The sequence below is a fragment of the Ahaetulla prasina genome, chromosome 7, assembly GCF_028640845.1.
Source record: "Ahaetulla prasina isolate Xishuangbanna chromosome 7, ASM2864084v1, whole genome shotgun sequence".
Classification (NCBI taxonomy): Eukaryota; Metazoa; Chordata; class Lepidosauria; order Squamata; family Colubridae; genus Ahaetulla; species Ahaetulla prasina.
In genome coordinates this window covers 30198042-30212976 of record NC_080545.1, presented here as the reverse complement: position 1 = coordinate 30212976, position 14935 = coordinate 30198042, and positions in this window count along the sequence as shown.

Here is a 14935-nt window from a genome sequence, read left to right as displayed (position 1 = left end):
ATAGCTTAACTAAACATTCATACAGAGCTCTATGCAGACAATTTCAACTAGGCTTTTGTACTGTAATGTGCTATTGGTTTCACTCAATCACTCTCTCCCTCTTTCACCTATGTAGCTTCTTCCTGGGCTTTCACTTCTGGTCAGAGGGGAAATAATTCTTTTCTGGATTTCTTGAACTCCAACATCTTTGTCAAGCTGTCCTCCCTGATATGTCCTCCCCAAATTACAGTCCTTTACACCAACTATTTGCTTAGCAGTTTACTCTCTTGGCTCCTGCTTGCTCCTGCAGGTTATCAACTGTTAACAGAGCCTGTGTTGTGCAAAGGTATCATCAGTCCAAGCACACAAAAAAATACTCAATGCTTCTGCCCATTTGGATGTTTATAGCTAGCTGCTTTAATAAGGCATGAAATTTCTCAATGTCTACCCCTGTTTTTTGTCTACGGGGAGGTGGGCGGGGGGCACACAGGGAATAGCCTTTCCCAAACCCATCAGGGCAACTCATCCTTCGATGGCTATTATTGTTTTGAAACACTCTTTATGGGCCATTTTTGCTCTTTTTAACCCATCTCTCAAGCTCCCCCTATATCTGTAAAAAATTCTTTGGGGGTTTTGCCATACGCTAAATAAATAAATTATTCATTAAAGGGGCCCTTCTGAAATATTTAGCCAAAACAAAAAGAGAGACAGTAGCATTTAGCCAACATATCAATAACATTTTTTAATAAGATATTGTTAACTTCAATATGGTAAGGTAAAAGTAAAGATTCCCCTTGCACATATGTGCTAGTCGTTCCCGACTCTAGGGGGCAGGACTCATCTCTGTTTCAAAACTGAAGAGCCAGCACTGTCCGAAGATGTCTCCATGGTATGTGGATGGCATGACTAAACGCCAAATGCGCATGGAATGCTGTTACCTTCTCATTAAAAGTGGTCTCTATTTTTCTACTTGCATTTTTTACTTGCTTTCGAACTACTAGGTTGGCAGAAGCTGGGAGAAGTAATGGGAGCTCACCCTGTTACGCGGCACTAGGGATTCGAACCGCTGAACTGCCAACCTTTTGATCGACAAGCTCAGCGTCTTAGACACTGACCCACCGCGTCCCTTTCAATATGGAGAGTCCTGGAAATGGAACACTAAATGGAATATGTAATTGATTCTCTACTTTATACACCAATAACATAGATTCCTATGAAAATTGCTAGTTCAGCCTTATCTCTAGTTTTAAATAAAATATTTGTGCCTGTTCTTCTTCTTATGCTTCTGTTCATATGCCAGTATATTCTGTTCTGCATAAAGAGAAAATAGTGTTCCAAGTTATTGTTACATTTTACTGATCTCTTTTTTTCATGCATGCAACAGAGCAGGGGTCCCAACCTTTTGGACCTCAGGGACCACCAAGTTCATAATTTTAAATCATATGGACCACTAATACCAATTCAGCGTGCCGCTTGCTGAAGCACCTGGACTCCCAGTGACAGGATGGGGTCCTTCAGGCACTCTCCCTCCTCTCTCTCTCCCCCCCCCTCTCTCTCTCTCTCCCCTCTTTCTCTCTCTCCCACTCTTTCTCTCTCATTCTTTGTCTCACCCTCTCTCTCTCTCTTTCATTATCACTTTGATTCTCTCTCATTCTGATTCTCTCTTATTTCTCTCTCACTCTCTGTCTCTCATTCTCTATTTCATTCTGTCTCTTTCTCATTCTCTCTCCCTCTCTTTCTCATCTTTCTCCCACTTTCCTCATTCTTTCTCTCTTTAATTCTCTCTCATTCTCTCTCTCCTCTCTTTCTCTCTCATTCTCCCCTCTCTGTTTCTCTCTCTCTGATCTATCTTCCTCCCTCTTTCTCATTCTCTCTCTCTTATCTATCTTCTCCCCCCTCTCTCATTCTGTCTCTGTGTCTTTTTTTCTTTCTTTCTTTCTTTCTTTCTTTCTTTCTTTCTTTCTTTCTTTCTTTCTTTCTTTCTTTCTTTCTTTCCCTCTCTCTCTCTCTCTCTCATTATCTCTCTCTCATTCTCTCTCATGGGCCAGCCAATGTCTTGGGGCTGAGAGGAAGTCAAGCATCTCCCTGAGAGACCGAGGCACACGGAGCACCAATTAGGGCTGGAAGAAACACCCACAAGATCCAAGAAGAGACAAAGCTTTGCTCCCACTCTGGAATATGGAGTGAATCTCCATCCCCCGCCCTTTCCTTCTCATGCCAGGCAAGGAGTGACTGGGAAGGGAGGGCGAGGGGCAGGGACAGCTACTGGTGGGTTCAACCGACAGAAAGCTACAGCAGGGGGAAGAAACAGCCTGGGGTTGCTGCCACCCATTGCTTCAGCCCACTGCACCGCCATCCCCCTTGCACCATTACCTCATTCCGGCTGGTGAGGGCTGTGCTGCAAAGTTGCAAGTTGCACAGACCTCCCTCTATGGTGGCGAAGATTTACAGTCCCACCATGAGCTACCTGGCCAGTCTCATATTCCAGAGCTCTAGTTACAGGACTGGCCATTGTTCATCCTGGAGCAGCTCCTCCACCAAGTGCGCCATGGGCCACTAAAATTTTCTTACGGACCACCAGTTGGTGACCACTGCAACAGAGGGTAGGCAAAGATCCTCAGGGATAAATGTGCTTTCTAAATGATCTACAATCATTTAGACTAAAATGACTAATCCCTCTTCTGTGCAAAGTAGCTTAATTCAACCACAGAGTTCACTGGATAAAAATAAACAAATTTACCATAAACCTAAATTGAATCAAGTGTACTGTATGTGCTAGCTGTGCCTACTTCCTGGTATGAAACTCTTGAGAGTCTATGCCTGTGATGGCGAACCTATGGCACATATGCCAGAGGTGGCACGCAGAACTCTCTCTGCTGGCATGCGTGCCATCGCTCCAAGTCAGATCTCCGTGGCATTTCTTTCGTGAGCTTCTGTTTCCCTGCAAACGATGAAACAGAAGCTCATGAAAGAAAATGATCTTACTTCTTGCTGTGCTGCTAGTTTTGGGATGCCCCACCTCCCACTGCCTAGTTGATATTCAGGTCTCTGCTGCCCCTGCGTGCATGTCTCCTGCATGCGTGTGCATATGTCAGCACATGCACACATGTCTGTGCATGCACATGTTTGTGCACACATGCATGCCTTTCAGTTTGGGCATGCGCATGCATGCAGTTTGGGCACTCAGTGTCTAAAAGGTTCAGCATCACTGGTCTATGCTGAGACCAAATGATGCTGTTAGCCAACTGAAATTGTGAATTCTTTCATAAAAGATTCTTGCCATATTCTTTAAACAAAAACCTTTGAGATATGTTAGGAGATAGATATTCAACAGTATTTAGCAAGCTTTATAGCTGAGAGTGAGATTTCCATGTAATTCTTACCAATTCAGTCAGTCACTGTAGACACCAAGGGTCCCATAGTGAATTGTGATATATTTGGGAATGTTTATAATTATTTATATAAGCATTACATAAATGGTTACAATCTTTTAAAATTTTATTGTTGTATGCATTAGAGTTTATAGATTATACAATTCACTTTGGGACTAAATTGCTATTTAAATCTTAGATCTGATGAAATTAATCTCAGGAGTTCCTCTGAAGAATGAATATAGATATCACACTCTTAAATAACCAGGGCCAGATAAATGGATGAAATACAAGGCTGGGCTCTTCACCAGTTCTCAAGGAACTCTGTGAATCTTTCTAAAATATTGGTAATCCATATGAAAAATCAATTATTCTTTCAAGTGAAGCATAATAGATTTTCTTAACAACGTTAACTTCCAACAATGGATGTTTTTATCCCTTGAAATTATGAGTCTGTTGAAATTCCAAGCTTTGGAAGTCAAGAACAGTTTCCGGGATATATTAGTATATATTGCCTGGGTTTGACTGAATCCATTGTAAATGAATATCCATCTTACTGTTGTAATGTGAGCTAGAACATTTCAACTTTCCACTCTTTTTCAGAACTGAGCTGCTGTTAAAATCCAGGTGAATAGAATAGAATAGAATAGAATAGAATAGAATAGAATAGAATAGAATTTTTATATTGGCCAAGTGTGATTGGACACAAGAAATTTGTCTTTGGTGCATATGCTCTCAGTGTACATAAAAAGACAAGATACATTCATCAAGAATCATAAGGTTGTATGAATCATAAGGTTGTATCATTCATACAACACTTAATGATAGTCACAGGGTTACAAATAAGCAATCAAATCATACTAGGAAACAATATCAATATAAATCATAAGGATACAAGCAAAAAAGTTACAGTCATGCAGTCATAAGTGGGAGGAGATGGGTGATAGGAATGATAAGACTAACAATAGTAGTAATGCAGACTTAGTGAAGAGTTTGACGGTGTTGAGGGAATTATTTGTTTAGCAGAGTGATGGCATTTGGGAAAAAACTTGTTGTTTTGGTGTGCAGTGCTCTATAGCGTCGTTTTGAGGGTAGGAGTTGAAACAATTTATGTCCAGGATGCGAGGGGTCTGTAAATATTTTTACAGCCCTCTTTTTGACTTATGCAGTATACAGGTCCTCAATGGAAGGCAGGTTGGTAGCAATTGTTTTTTCTGCAGTTCTAATTATCCTCTGAAGTCTGTGTCTGTCTTGTTGGGTTGCAGAACCAAACCAGACAGTTATAGAGGTGCAGATGACAGACTCAATAGTTCCTCTAGAGAACTATATCAGCAGCTCCTTGGGCAGTTTGAGCTTCCTGAGTTGGTGCAGAAAGAACATTCCTTGTTGTGCTTTTTTGATGACGTTTTTGATGTTAGGTGTCCATTTTGTAGCAGAATGTAACAGATTCAACAGATCTGGGATTCATAAAGGGATAACTTTTCCCCTTAAGGAGTCAAAATAATTTGACTGTCATTATTTGATTTTGTTATCTTTCACTTAAATGGGAAAAACAATAATGTTCTTATCTTCTTGGGATGCATAGTAATGCTAGACTCCATGGTTCTTATAGTTCTATTATTTTTCAACTTATAGCAAAGTAAGACTGTGATCTATATCTTTTTTTCCATTTGAATCAGGAGAGTGTGGAGATAATGATGGGCTTGATTATAACAAAAAAAGAAAAGAAACAAAAATCCTGAGGTTGAATCCAGGTAAGACTGATTGTGAATAGATAGTTATAGGGTCTGGGAATTGGAAAGCCCTGATCTTGACAAAGAAAACTCTTTCCAAAGGAACTTTGCTATCTTGAGGATCTCCATAACTGGACAAAGGTTATAAGGACATTGTTATACTAGCTATGGCAACATAATGCCTTTGTCTCCTTAATCTTTGCCCTTAATTGATTACTATAGTACACTGTTCATAAGGTTGTCCTTGAAGACAATATGGAGTCTATAATTAGTGTAAAATTTACCTGCCCTAAAGTTAAGTGGAAGATGGGAGATCTAAATGTGACAAAGTGGTACACTGTTTGCTGAGGAGTTAGTTGGTCCAATTTAAGGTTCTGACAGTAGTTTATAGTTCATAAGGGGCCTAGGAATGAAATTTTTAAAAGACAACTTCTCTAATGAAGTTGGGGTGAGGGAGGCAGGTCTTGATGTTATTATCTGGGATGAGTTTGATCCTGTGATCCCTGAGGACATGGACAGGTTAATGGGGAGATTGAATGCGACCACATGTTTATTGGACCCGTGTCCCTCCTGGTTGGTATTGGCCACCCGGGAGGTGACACGAGGCTGGCTCCAGAAAATCGTGAACGCTTCTTTGATGGAGGGTGTTTTCCCTGCCGCCTTGAAAGAGGCGGTGGTGAGGCCCCTCCTCAAGAAGCCTTCCCTTGACCCAGCTAGTTTAGCAAATTATCGTCGGTCTCCAACCTTCGCTTTTGGCAAAGGTTGTCGAGAGTGGTTGCACGACAGTTGCCCCAGTACCTGGATGAAACTGTCTATCTTGATCCATTCCAGTCCGGTTTCCGCCTGGTCACAGCACGGAAACAGCCTTGGTCGCTGGTTGATGATCTCTTGAGGGCTCGGGACAGAGGTTGTTCCTCTGTCTTGGTCCTATTAGATCTCTCAGCGGCTTTTGATACCATCGATCATGGTATCCTGCTGCGCCGACTCGAGGGACTTGGAGTGAGGGCACTGTTCATCGGTGGTTCTCCTCCTACCTCTCCGACCGGTCGCAGACGGTGTTGACGGGGACAGAGATCGACCCCAAGGCGCCTCTTATGTGGGTGCCGCAAGGGTCGGTTCTCTCGCCTCTTCTGTTCAACATCTATATGAAGCCGCTGGGTGAGATCATCCGTGGTCTTGGGGTGAGTTGTCATCTATACGCTGATGATACTCAGCTCTATATTTCCACCCCTAACCACCCCAACGAGGCTGTTGAAGTGATGTCCCAGTGCCTGGGGGCCGTACGGGTCTGGATGGGGAGGAACAGACTCAGACTCAATCCCACCAAGACCGGGTGGCTGTGGATGCCGGGCGTCCGCACAGTCAGCTAATTCCATCACTGACCATTGGGGCGAACTATTGGCCCCCACGGAAAGGGCTCGTAATCTGGGCGTCCTGGATGCACGGCTGTCTTTAGAAGATCATATGATAGCCGTCACCAGGGGAGCCTTTCATCAGGTTCGCCTGATACGCCAGTTACGTCCCTTTCTGGATCGGGCTTCCTTATGCACGGTCGCCATGCCCTTGTTACATCCCGCCTGACTACTGTAATGCTCTCTACATGGGGCTCCCTTGAAGTGTGCCCGGAGACTCCAACTGGTCCAGAATGCGGCTGCTGGTGATAGAGGAGCACCTTTGGCTCCCATGTAACACCCTCCTGCGTAACCTGCACTGGCTCCCAGTGGTCTTCCGGGTTCACTTTAAGGTACTTGTCATCACCTTTAAACGCCCATGGCCTAGGGCCGGGATATTTACGGGACCGCCTACTGCCACCATTAGCCTCTCACCGACCAGTGCGCTCTCACAGAGAGGGCCTCCTCCGGATACCGTCAGCTAAACAATGTCGGCTGGCGGCCTCTAGGGGGGGGGGCCTCTCTGTGGGGGCCCCTACCTCTGGAACGAGCTCCTCTGGGCTTCGGCCAACTCCCGATCTCAAGTCCTTCCGCCGCGAGCTGAAGACGTTGCTGTTTCGAAGAGCAGGACTAGCCTGAATGTAGTTTTTTAAATTGGGATTTTTAAAAAAGGGGTTTAAATGAGGTTTTAAATTTGTATTCAAAAGTTAGAGCATCAATTGAATTCAACTATCTATTCTTTAGCTGTTTTTAATCTATTATATGTTTTCTGTTGTTTTTTGTCTGTGAACTGCCCTGAGTCCTTCGGGAGAAGGGCGGTATACAAATATAATAAATAAATAAATAAATAAATAAATAATACCTTCAAAATGAATTACACTTACAGCAGTTAAATTTCTAATGCAATTGCTCCAATGTGTGGCTTGATGTTTTCCAGGTCCCAAAGAAAATTTTGATTAATGTGCTTTAAAAATGTTTTTCAACCTACTGCTTATAAATCTAATGATACTTAAATTATAGATTTCCTACTTTAGTGAAGTGAAACAGTCTTCCTCCAGAAACTAGATTATCATAGGTTCTTCTTTTTAGCTGTCCAGAAATTATTTCAAATGGAGCATTTCAGAAGAAAATTGAGAAATAATTGCAGTTATATAGTTTCTTGTTTTTCCTTGAGTACATTAATTCTTAACACATTGATATATTTTTATCAACATGTTAATCTTGTATTTGTTAATTACATATATGCAAACACATACATACACATATGCATAGTTAACTAGCAGGAGTCCTTCATATTATGGCAAATAATATGATGGCAATAATGGCAAATTATGGCAAATAATATTATGGCAATAAGAACAAAGAAGAAACAAATAAGTAAATAAATATAACCTTAAATATTTCCAGACAGATGGCTCATATCAATTTTTTTTCCAGCAATAATTTTCCCTGTTAGCAACACTAATGAATTAGCACTGATAAAACATTGACAACAAATTTTATCAAATAGATTCTTTCAAATAGTTGTAGAAATCTAACTTGAAAAAATGATCACACATTTGAAAATGAATTGGAGTAATAAAATAAATGTGTTGAAAATAAATAATGAAATCAAACAATTGAGATCAAACTAACATGCTGGGCAGATACTGTGGTACTAAGAAATGCATCAGCAAAGAATTGCAAAATAGAAATAAAATAAATTTATCTGAATTAAAATATTTCATTATTTAACAATGCAAAAATGATAAGTTTCCAAATACAGAACATTTTATGTTATATGCTTTTCATTTTGACATTATTCCTTTTACACAAAACGTTAATGAAAATATATTAGTGGTTTCACTGATTATGGGAAGGGATCTAAGAAAATTTGAGTTACAGCAATCTTTGGAATTTCCACTGTAATGTAACGTTACATGATTTCCTCTGTGATTTAGAGTCTTAATTCAAGACATGCTTGCAGTTCAGTTATCACACAATATGAGAAAAATATAACTATATATTTGGACATTAGACAGAAAAATGAAACATGAATCAATTGTACTTCCTTTGAGACTGTTCCATAATATCCAGAGACATACTAAATATGGGTTTAATTCTGTTTTTTAAATTGCTACTCTGAGTAATGAATATTTATTTATGTATTAAATTCAAGAAAAGAAAATGACAAAAGAAAACAATATGAACCAAATATTTAGTAAGAAAAATATCAAAATGACACTTATACTATCTAATATTTGCAGTTTATGTGTCCCTCTTTTTCTTGGTCTTTGGATCACAATATGATACAAAATTTCCTTAGAGGTTTTCAACCAATCAGGATAATAAAATTTGAGATTACATATGATACACATATTATATCTTTGAGCAAAAAACAATGCTATTATGCTTCAGGCTATATTGTTATTAGAATTTTGGGGCAAACTTTGTTTCTCCAATATTGTTATTTTGATTACTTTGAGCCCTTGAGATATTTTTAGAACTATTACATTCATCAATTATTCTTACTTGTCTTGCCTAAGAACATGCTTATAAGCCTCTAAAAGGTAGGAAAGTGTTTTGCTTTTATTTTTCTAAAGCCTAGTTAATTGTGATGATTTTGAAGGCAGAAGTGAATGAAATGTATCCACCAAACCATGATGAAAATCCATGCGTACCCAATTATTTGTACACTAGTGTTGATTGGACCAAAAAATTGTATAACTTAATTTAATATTTTCCCCCAGGGTTGCTTATTCTAGGGAATTTAATTTAATGCAGCACGTAACTATTTTCTGTTTTCCATTTAAATGCCAGAACAAAAAAAATCCACAGTGATTTAATGAAGTATATCATTTGTTATATAGATATATAGAGAAAACAAAACAATTGGTTTTTTCACCTCTGAACCATTCTTTCTATTTTGTACAAATGTCTGGAAAACAAAATGGATAAGCGTGTATGTTAATAGTTCTCGTTTAACAGGAGATTTCTGATAATGAAGCTAATATATATATTTATTTTTTATAAATATTTTATTTTTGTAAATTACCAGTGTCGCTTAGAATTGGGTGCCTTGGGTCAGCTCTTGCGTAATATATGGAATTTAAATGTGCTTGTCAGTTGGTGAACGGTTATGAACTTTGCTCAAGGTAAATTTGCAAGATTCACAGTCATCTTCACTTTCTTCAAATCCACATTTCTACAAGTCTCTTCAAGATGTTTGTCCTAACAAGTCTGTCAGTAATCTTTCTAGAATCTTTTGTTTTCATATATGCTCATACTTTAATTCCAGTCTTCTTCCAATGAACCCATAAGATGTCACCTCTTCTGTCTCCTATAATCAAACTAAGGAAAAAGGATAATAAATAAAACTGGCCATCAATCTGATAGCTGGATATACACTTTCAAATATTAATTCTATTCAATTATCCTCTCACCTCTGGGCGAAATTGATGTGTTTGCTCAGTGAGATGGTAAAATAACTTAAACACTTTTGCTGTATGCTGCAATTCACAACATCAAGGGCTCATCTGTTTTTTTTTCTTATTAATACATAATTTAACTGCAGATACCATTTTAGAATCAGCAGTCAAAGAAAAGAGAATGATAAAATAGGATCCTATTAAATATGTAATAAAGCAAGGTTCCTTGTTATCCCTGAGATTGTTTAGAGCATATCAGTTTTGTAAATACATACTTTGCACCCTTGCATAGCTTTATCACCCATGTAACTTGGCAGCAAACAGCTCTCTATTTTGGTAAATGCTAGTGACGATAGTTTGATTTTACCAAAACAGGTTGGATTGAGATTTAGAATCCTCTTGCACATTAAATCAGTTGAACATGAACTATATTTAAAGTAAGATTGCCAGTTAGATGTGAATACATCTAATACTAATACATCTAATACTAATACATCTAATACTAATACATCTAATCCACACCACATTTCTGACATCAATACAATTGAACGTGTCCAGAAATATTTTACAAGAAGAGTTCTCCACTCCTCTGAATACAACAAAATACCTTATGCCTCCAGACTTGAAATCCTGGGTTTAGAAAATTTAGAACTCCACCGCCTTCGACATGACCTGAGTTTAATGCATAGAATCATCTATTACAATGTCCTTCCTGTCGAAGACTACTTCAGCTTCAATTGCAACAATACACGAGCACACAATAGATTTAAGCTTAATGCTAACCGCTCCAATCTTGATTGCAGAAAATATGACTTAACAGAGTAACAGAGTTGTTAATACTTGGAATACACTACCTGACTCTGTGGACTCTGTGGTCTCTTCCCAAAATCCCCAAAGCTTCAACCAAAAACTGTCCACTATTGACCTCACCCCATTCCTAAGAGGTCTGTAAGGGCAGAAGAGCACAAGCGTGCCTACTGTTCCTGTCCTACTGTTTCCTTTTGTTATATCCAATTAATATAGTTATTACATACTCATGCTTAAATATATGCTTATATATTGTTTAGTTATTTCATGCTTATGCTTATATATACTGTGTGACAAAATAAATAAATAAATAAATAAATATATAAAATGAATGACATATTAACAGACAGTAGGGTAAGTAGCATTTTATATCTAATAGTACTTTCCCATTCCTTAGGCTCATGGAGTGTACAGTCGTCCCATGCAGTGAATAATGCTGCAAACACTGCCTCTGCCACCTTGGGATTTTATTGCATAGTTGGTGAGCTCCAGATTCCTTCAGTGCTGCATATACAATATTTAATACCAAAGATTTACTTCTTTTGTTGTTTATCTATGCTCTTTATATGGGAAGGTAGAGCCTGTCTAAAAATTATTCTCACAATTTATTGCTGCAGGGTTTGTCTCAAATGTGGGGCAGGCTTGGCTTCTGTTGAAGCTTGGACCTGGGTTATTATATTTTGTGATCCTCTTAAATTTATAAGGAAGCTACAATATGTTGGGTTGATTCTTTTGTTCAACCGGAGGGCTTCCAGTAATGAGTACTTTGGCATTAAATAAGATTTACCTTTGTTAAATCCCAAAGACACCAAACAACCAGAAAAGAAGTTAAGTCTTGCCAATGTATAGTACTTATTACTTATATTGTAGGCTTCCTAGCTTCTGGCTTTAATGTAGGTTTCAGTAGATTCTTGCTATAGATTAATAGAATGATGGGGCTTCACCCTTAATGAGCTCTAGCTTTTTTTTTTTATCTTTACTTGCTGAATCCCAGAAGTTAAGAATTCTCATCTGCAAGTTTAGATTAATGCAATGCAATCAATGAAAAATTGCATCTTCTCTTGCCAATGTAGATTTTTTGACTATATAATTCTAATATATTAATTCTAATATTCTTCTTATTACAATGCCAATAGATTTATTCTTAATGCCTTTCTACGAACTGATTCCTTGGGGCACAATGACAATTTGTAAGGTTTTTTTTTCCTTGTTAGGAAACAGTAATGTCCACAATGCAAATGAAGTTAAGTTTCTTGTGCCACACTTTTCTTAATGATGCTCAAGTACTGAATGTATTCACCTGATTGCCGCAATTCTTATTCCTTTCTTTTAAATTTAAATTTTATTTTTATTTTATTTCTTAACTTTCAAGGAAAGAACATGTATGTTTTGGTAATCGCTGGATTTGTAACCATAACACAATTATTTAAAATGCTTTTCCACATTGAAAAAGAAAAAAAAAGTTTAAAAAGCTTGCAGATAAGAGAAAATTTAGGAAGAATGATAAAAAGTGAGTGCTTCCCTGTGCTCCTAGGAGGACTGTCTTTTCTCTGCCCATGACTCACTCTAAAAAAAGAGGATATTTTGAAATGGCTATAGAGATTCCCAGGTCATAGTTGTTCCAAAGGTGCTCTTTCAAAAGGCAAATGGACTTTCTAGTTTTTCTTTGAAGCTTCCTGGACAAGAAGTGAAACCAGAAATGTTATTTCAGAATGGGATGAAAGCTCCAAAGATATTTACAGGAACCCTCCTTTCTCCAGAGTAAGAAATACCTTAATGGGTCAGTTAAGTGCTTAAAGGAGTGTGTTGGTGATCTTCTGATCTTCTGGTGTCTAACTTTGAAAGCCTTCCTTGGTGTGAATCACTGTGACAAAATTGGCCCTGGAACCAGTTTTATTATGCTGGTCAGGCAGACTCTGTTGCCAGCTTCCCCAGTGTATAACTTTGAAGAAAGACTTCACTCAGGCAACCATTGGAAGAAGAACATGACAGAGATGGCAAAGGAAGCAGTGATTCATCACATTTTAAGTGGTAGGACATCTTAAATTGCATTGAAATTATGTCAAAAAAATCAAAACCAAACCTAGCTTGGACCCCTCAATTCAGCATGACATGTTAGCATAGTATGTTTCATGAAAGTGATTTGGGTAGATCACTATTCATGAATGCCAGAGCCAGCAGATGATTTGATGTACAATTCTCACTGATTGTTGTCAGCCAGGCCAAAAATCATGGATATTATGAGCTTATAGTCTATAGTCTAAAACTTCTTGAAAGAATGGCTGTGATTCCTTCTGTTATCAGAAAAAGCACAACATAAATATAATTGTTCCATAATTGAGATATAAGGCACCAAGAAAACTAAGTTAATATTTAGCCATTGCTCGCTTCCTCTGGTCCCCTAAATAGTCATTTTGGTTTACAATGGCATTATTATGGGGACATATGAAATATTTATGGAGCTTTACTAAGTTTTATTCAATTGCAATTCCAAGCGAAGAAAGAATATTTCAGCAAAAATTTAAAGGTTATGACACATTTCTTTCCCCTTCCCTCTCTTTTTTATAATGATGCATTTGCCACCTTCAAAACTGAGTAGAATAAGGAAACTGGTAGAGCTACAAGAAGACTGGTACAGCTTGACAAACTGTCATGAACATCAACATACTATCCCTGTTGGGTAAGATAGAATTGTACAACTTTGCCAGTACAAAAGATGTACCAGTCTAAAAAAAGAAACTATTCTGACAGTTCTTAGGATAAGGCTAAGAAATCTTTTTTGACATAAAGAACATATTTCATCTGGTTCTTGCCTGAAGGCTGAAGGTCTGTGGCCAGTAGAATTGTGATACAACAAGAGGCAAGTGGGATGTGTTTGGTTATTTTTCTGTTTGGGATGGCAAACCCCTTTTTTTAGAGGAATGGTAGTTGTTTCCAATTTGGTCTTTAAAACTCCAATAAAATGGTCAAAAATAACCTGAATTTATGATAGGGGTGTGTAATTTTAAAGGATGCAATATTTTACTCATAATAGTTTTGAAAATTTCATATCCAACTACTGTGGGCTCCAGGTTAGGATGCTAAGATTACAAAGGGTTTTGTGATATTCACTTATTTTATACCAGTAGTAAGTCAATGATCCTCTTAGGCTAGAATGGAGTTAACTATCATTGACTCCATTGAAACAAACTTAAAAAAAAGAATACTAGCATGTTTAGAACCACGTTTCACAAATCTTGAAAAAAAAATTACAGCACAAAAAAATGGAAACTCAGCAGATCAAAATCTTTTCCCAATCCAACAAACATTGCCTATTACACAACCTAAACCACAAACATCTACCACTCAACCAAACAACGTAGCTATACTAGTAAAAGATACCATTGAGAGAGAACAAAAATGTCAAAATGCTATATTATTTGGACTAGATAATACAAATGAACCAAATATCAATAAAGTATGTAACATCATTAAAAATTACAATTCACCCACCTTCCTCCCTGGCAAAATAACCGAAGTCTCCAGAGATGGACCTGAATACAAAAACAGTGATGGCTGAATACAAAAACAGTGATCAGTGGTGCCTAAATTCTGTAGAGTCATCTGCATAAATGAGATCAGCAAACGAAAGTTTATTCATGCTATAAACACAATTGCCAGAACCAACCCCAGCCTCAACAAACTTAGAACAAGACCTGATCTATCATTTCTGCAACAGATTCGCTCCCGTGAATTTCGCACAGAACTCAAACGACGGCAAAACCAACCTTTACATTGACTGCATAAAAAGAAAAACCTACAGTCAATTGGCCAACATCCAACCCCCCATCAATCAAAGCATCCAACCATCCATCGCACTAAACTTCCAATCATCCGTCGTACAGAACCCTCAACCAACCGTCGTTCAACCAACCAATCTCCAACCACCCGTCATACAGAACCTCCAACCATCCATTGTTCAACCAACCATCGTTCAACCAACCAACCTCCAACCATTCATCATTCAGAACCTCCAACCAACTGTCATCCAAAACTAGGTATGCATCCCCCTTATTTCCTCTACACCAAACGCTGCAGATCTTAAATGCAAATTGATAAATGCAAGAAGCATTGTAAACAAATTGCCTGAATTTATCCTCTTGTTAAACAATAATACATTTGATATTATATTTGTATGCGAAACATGGCTGAACTCATCCCTCCCTGACTCCATTATTTCAGACAAAGAGTATCATGTTTTTCGGTCA